Below are 6,723 nucleotides of genomic sequence, written 5' to 3'. Positions count from 1 at the left end.
ATTCAGATGTTGATATTAATAGTTTGTAAGCAACAGAGACACTTCTGAAAGAGTATTGTAATATCCCAAAACGGGCAAGTGTATATCTTTTTTATAATGTTTAAAAAACACTTTTAATATGGTCATGCTATTTAATTAGTCCACGTGGCGAGTTTACTGCTTTTATATACATAACATAACATTCTACTTCCTAGCTTCCATGAGTCAGTAAAGTTTGAAATCTTACAATATGTGGAGCAAAATTTTCATTTTATTTACTACATATGTATTTTTTGTAGCTTCTCTCCCGACAGGTAATTAGTTACATATACTTTAATATAATTTCAAACTGTTTATTGGTTCTGTGTTTAAGCACTGTATGATTCATGTGGATTTTCACCAGCAAAGGCATTGATGGGATGCAATCCGAGAAAGTCAAACAGAATTATTGATGGACTTCAAGTAGGAGAAGGAGAAATTCCATGGCAAGTAGATATTGTTGTTCGAGACAAGCCAGCTCTGGAACTAAAATATTTCTGCGGAGGATCATTACTTAGTGCATATTATGTTTTAACTGCTGCTCATTGCATAAAAGATAGAACCATCTCAGGAAAAAAGTATACTTCCGATCCTAAAACATCTTTTGTAAGTAATCATGTGAATTATGAGAAAGAACTCAATCCCAGACAAAGCAAATTTATAAAACAAATTTATAACTCGTTATATTTATCTGATTTTATCGATTACCCTCCTATTTTGAAAATTGAAATTTTAGGAGCTGGCAAATGAAAATAAAGTGATTCTTCAAGCACTTGTTTTTGCGACTTTTGTTCCTTAAATAAAGTTAAATCTTTTAGAAATATTATCAGTTATTATACATTCAATGATTATTAACATGATTTTCCCCCTTCCCAGGATTTCAACCTTTTTGTACATATCTTGTAATAATATATTAAACATGGCTTACAACTATATTAATGGAGTTTTTGTTAACTGTAGCTTTATCTTGGAGGAAATAAAGAGCGGGAATCTGGCAAAAATACGGATGTGCAAAGTTCATAGTACATCCATTATACAAAAAAACTAGAAGATATGCAAAAATGATATTGGTTTGATTCAAATAGATGGGGAGGTTACATTTACTCCTCTTATAAACCCATTTGTTTGCCCTATGATAAAAATGAAACTATTGAGCTGGAATCTTCAGTCGTAGGTATTACTGTGAATATTCGTTTGTAAACTATTACTTTAGGTGTATATTGTACATATAGTGAGTGGATGGGGTCGACAAGATCCAGACAATAATTCTTACTTTCCCCATCTTATGAGAACAGATTTATTTGTAAAAAATTTATCAAGTACAGAATGTCAAACTCGTTCAACAGGCCTCATTGATCCTAACACAATATTTTGTGTGAATAATTATCCTCATTCTACTTGTCAAGGAGATTCTGGTGGACCAGTTACACTCGAAAGAGATGGAAGATGCATGCTTGTGGGAGTAGTTAAATCAGGGACCAAATGTGGAAGTCGTCGTATAGGCTCAAAGCACACTAGAGTTTCATACTATTTAGATTGGATATACCAACATATCAGTGTAAATTGGCTTAGAAAATTGAATATTAACTATTTATATTTATTCTTTATTTACTTTTAGGCAGCATGTGTAGAAAAATAATTTTTTATTAATCTTATAAATTCTGGCCATTCCAATGTAGCTGTGTGTCTCAAGATTTAAGAAAATATATTTTCATTGTACACTTCATGTATTTCTAAGAATATATCGATACAAATATAAAGAAGAGTAGAAATCCAGTACGAAATTCATTTATTTTTTGCATTCCTATGTGCTCGGAAAGGTGATGTAAATTGTGTGAATTTGTTGGCTGGCCCCCTTTTTGAATGGGTAATCAGAAAAATAAATTTTCTTTTCCTCAATTGTTGTTATTAGTATTTCAACACTGAGTCGTGTTCCTAATGCATGATTATCTAGGAATGATCTATAAGAAAATGAATAAAGATTTCATATACATTCCCTAACATATATATGTATCCTAAAAGGTCCATAATTATGAAATTCTTGTTCTGATGCCTGAAAAACATTAAAAAATAGGTAACAAGTAACAATACTAAAGAAAGAAATCCCACTCTCTAAGTTGTTTAATGAATTTCAAATAGAGGGGTTGGTTGTTTCTCACACTCCTTCCTTATAACGCCTGATTGTCATGTCATGTCAGCTAAATTAAATAATAAACAAACACGACGTAACCTTGAATAGAAGATGTGCTAATCACTTTTTGGATTCTTCATCTTGGAAAATAATCATCGAATGACGGACCAGCATAATAATTTGTTTCTTTCGATTTGCTGGTGAGTTCATAGATTATTTAATTTACTTAAAGTAGAAAAACTATAAATATTCCAACTACATTAAAATTGCAACAATAATTTTTTTCTTCAAAATACGTCATTTGTGAACTTTCAAAATGGCAAAAAATATAAACTCTCCAAAATATAAATTCAAACTCGCCAAATCTGGTTCGAGGATTCATTTAAAATATAGGGATACCTATTCATCTATTGTCTATACTCTTCACTTTTAGAGAGTACTTATCAGCACAATTTAAAACTCAAATAGTAATTATATACCTTCATATATCTGAACATTTGGAGAATTAAATAATTTTAACTACAACAAGAAACAATCTTAAAATTAGCACTCAAGTTAGAAATTTTATAATTATACAATATGTTTAATATTAATAGAAATATTGTCTTGATTTTTCATTTTGAAGAAAAACAAATTGTAACCCAATGAAATACTTTAGACACTCAAACGATCAAGACTACATTACTGATTTTTGGCAAGATTTTGTGCTTAGAAGGACATTTTGTATGTTCTTTAGGGCTAAAATTAACTTCATTTTAACACATTTCTGATTAGAGAAGGGGTCTACTTTAATATATTATGAATTTGTCATACAATACTCATCGGCTCAATCTCGAACATACAGGATGAGAAAAAAATTATGGCCCAATTTCAAATTTCATCAGGTTGAATTTATTTTAACTCTCCCTGTAAGGATGATTGTAAAATGTTTAAGTCGACAGTTCACGCTTTTGCAAGTTGTCCGGCTCCCAAAATTGTAACAGATTTGGTCACACTCAATGTACTAAAGAATACAGAGAAGTTTGTCTCTCCTTTACTGTTATTTGGACTCTCTTCGAAAAGCCGAAATGCAAAAAATCGAGTAATAGAACATGCTATTACAAGCTGCAAAAGCTTGATTGCAAAAAAAAAAAAAAAAAATAAACATTGAAGAGCCCATCAAAGTATAAAATCTTAGAGCAATAATGATTGCGGCTGCAACAAGATATTCATACTTTTTTTACCAAGGTTCCTAATATTGGTTTAACTTCATAGACTTACATTGGAGGTCAAATAAGATATTATCCTTCTTGTTCAGATGTAAGTTTAAAGTTCCGTCGTTGATTGGATTAAAATTTTGGAAAGTCTAAAAATGAATCGATTGCAAATAATTAGTTGCTAATTTTAGTCTTTTATTATGTTTCATAAATTAGTTTTTAGTTGTTTGAATTAATCTCATAATTTTATTCATTTAGTGCATTTGAAGTCATTTTTTTAACTAATTTCAAAAAGGTTGGTGCCGTTCGAATATTTTATTTAAATAATTTTATTAATATGTCTCAAATATGAAAATTGATTTTATGGTGATAACTTTTTTTTCCTTTTTCTTTTAATTGTAAATTAAAATGTTTATTAATATATATATTTTATGTAATTAAAATGTTTATTTATATATATATTTTATGTAATTAAAATGAAGGTCATAAACAACCACTAAAATTACATATAGCTTTACAAAGCCCACAAAAAAAAAATTCAATCTCTTGAGTTGTGAGAATAACTAAGGATATTGCTGCTCAATGAAGCGGTGGGGGTGGCTAATGACCCACCTATTTGACCAGCGATTCACTGCCCAATCCATAGGATGAAGTGTATTAAAAATAAAATATACAATATTTCTATTCCGTTTATTGCTAGGATATATTGGCTGGAATAATTCTAATATATATCATTAATTCTACTCCAACTCTAACGATGACTCACAATTATAAATCCTGAAAAGAATACCCAATTGTAACTCTTTGTCTTTTATGAACAACCTCCATGGTTATTAGTTTACTAATATAAACTATATATAATACCAGAAGTGTATATTGTATAATCTGTACATTTATAAGATAACTAAATCGTTACAATTAATTACAAAGAGATTAGTTTGTTTGTTTTCTCATCACAGCTGATTGTTGCTACTGAGATGTCATGTCACCTAAATTAAATAATAAACAAAAACAACGTAAACTTGAAGAGAGGATGTGCTAATCACTTTTTTTTATATATTGATTATCATGATGGATTTTTCATCTTGAAAATGTTCATTGAATTGACTAACATGCATAATAATTTGTTCCATTCGATTTGCTGTCGTGTTTATTTATTATTTAATTTACTTACAGTACATGAGCATTAAAGTTTCGAACTATATAAAATTGCATTCGAACCAAATACTTTAATTATCATTAAAGAGTATAATGAATCAAAATATTTTCTGCAAAATAACACTAATTAATTTAAATATATGATATAAATAGCAAATAAAATATACCTCCTTATCTATAATCACTTGTAATTGAATTAAAACATTTATCGCAGACATCAATATAAAATAAATATTATTTTTCGGGCAAATGTCACAAATGGTGCTTCAGCCAAACGTACGGTCGGCAAATTGCATTTTATAATATGCAGCTGAAAAAAACAACAATTGAAAATCTACAAATTAACTCTAACATTTAAAGAAATAAATAGTAGTAGATAGGGCATATTTATGAGTAATGACTATATTGACAGTTGACATTTTTTCAATCATGTCATTAGAATTAATTTTTTAGTACTGTCTTCTTCATCAGTTAATAACAAAAGGATTCGATTGACGTTACAATTGCGACACTAATTTTGATTCAAATTACGTCATCTATACACTTTGAAAATGATAACAAATTATTTTTAATTTCATAAATACAATTTATATATATCCTTTTATTTTATGACAAATAGTTGTTTTGTGAATTAAGAGTAAATAGACATCAAAATATGTGATGTCATTTTAAAAGCTGAGAATGTGAGACTACTAAAAGAGTGAAAGGCCAGTTGTTAGTGCAGGAGAGAGGTTGCGTATAAAACTAAAGGGGATCAAAAATTTGAGGTTTTAATTGATTTAGAAGTGAAATATAAAGTTAAGAAATAATGGGAATATCAAGAAAGATTCTAAAAGGAAGCAGCCAAGACGGTAGAATCCAAAAATGCCTTTTTATCTGAGACTCAATTAGGTAAACTAAATAGTGTAATAAATAATATAGAGCCTGCCATGGGAAGGGAGTTTTTTGTTCAAAATTATACAGCTATTATGTATCAATTTGGACCGATTCAACTACAAGAAGAATTTATCAACTTTAAGCCGGTAATTGAATAAGTTTGCCCGTTATGTCTACTTTTTCTTTCTCTCTCTAAATTGGAAACAGCATCAGGAGAAAAATAAAAATGGAAGGTGTGAAAGAGGTTGTAATTTCATTTTTTTGTAGCATACCGGAAAAGCAGAACTCAGACTTGATCCTTGGACTGAGGATTAAGCCTAAAGTATCCATCAAGTCCATTAACTCTGAAAACTACAAAATTACTATAAATATATAAACATAGACATATAATGTAATAACTTCAATGATAATATACTCATACGTGGAAACTTTTTCAAGGAATCATGATTGATTGATTCCAGATCCATCCCATCCAACTCCAATAATATATGATTTACTTTGAAAACTTATTTTATTGTTATTAAAAGGTTCCAATAACTGAATTTAAAATATTTGCTGTCGCGGTCTCCAATTTTGAGATAGATAGAGAAAGTATAACGTGCGGACAAACATTGTATTCCCTTTTTAATTAGTTGGAGGTGTATAACTATAAATATAGAATATATAAAAAAATATGCACTTTTGAAAATACAATACTAAAATAAAAAAGAAATTTCCCATAAGATGATATTAGTTTGGGAAGACCTAATTTCTATATTATAGCTACAAGTTCGTTGAAGGCTATTTGTCTAGAAATAGAAAAAAATAAACCTGATATAGATCATTTTCGTATAAGTCATCGAGACGAAGAGTACAAAGCTCACTATCGGGGTTCAACAAACCTTTGTGAAGACAATTGGGATCATTTACAATTTCTTCTTTGTTATCCCTATTTTCATCGGTTTGCTCATAAGGATCTTCGAATTGAACTACATAAACACTTGTAGATGCATGTGAAGGGTAATCCTCCAAAACAAAAGAATCGGTTGAAGATTCAAATATGAACTTCTATGATTATTAAGTATAACTAATTTCAACATCACTGTTAAGGTTTCTTCAGATTAACTTAAAAAATGAAAACGTTTGCAAAAGTATGTAGAAAAATAAGATATTTCCGGGGTTCATTCCCAAACGTACATACATATACGTACAAAATTTAGACATTTATTAAATAATAATAGTTATTTTTAAAAAAACTGTAGCAAAAATAATTCATGTATTAGGCACATGCCAATACCTAGTTTTTTAAAATTGAGATGAAAGTACACTGCAGCTCGGTTTTTTTTTCAAAATATTGTTTGATAT

The 6,723-nt window shown here is 29.1% G+C and overlaps 1 long non-coding RNA gene across 1 annotated transcript; it reads left to right on the top strand.

The window, feature by feature from the left end:
- Positions 1-1,518: 1,518 nt before the first annotated feature.
- Positions 1,519-1,792, top strand: LOC121131706 (uncharacterized). The gene is made up of 2 exons (XR_005869141.2): positions 1,519-1,576; positions 1,637-1,792. It is a non-coding gene; the product is annotated as an uncharacterized lncRNA (long non-coding RNA).
- The last annotated feature ends 4,931 nt before the right edge of the window (positions 1,793-6,723 follow it).

Source organism: Lepeophtheirus salmonis, unplaced genomic scaffold, assembly GCF_016086655.4.
Source record: "Lepeophtheirus salmonis unplaced genomic scaffold, UVic_Lsal_1.4 unplaced_contig_9947_pilon, whole genome shotgun sequence".
Taxonomy (NCBI): domain Eukaryota; kingdom Metazoa; phylum Arthropoda; class Copepoda; order Siphonostomatoida; family Caligidae; genus Lepeophtheirus; species Lepeophtheirus salmonis.
The sequence above is the reverse complement of the archived record's forward strand: the minus strand, read 5'-3'. Positions and strand labels throughout refer to the sequence as shown.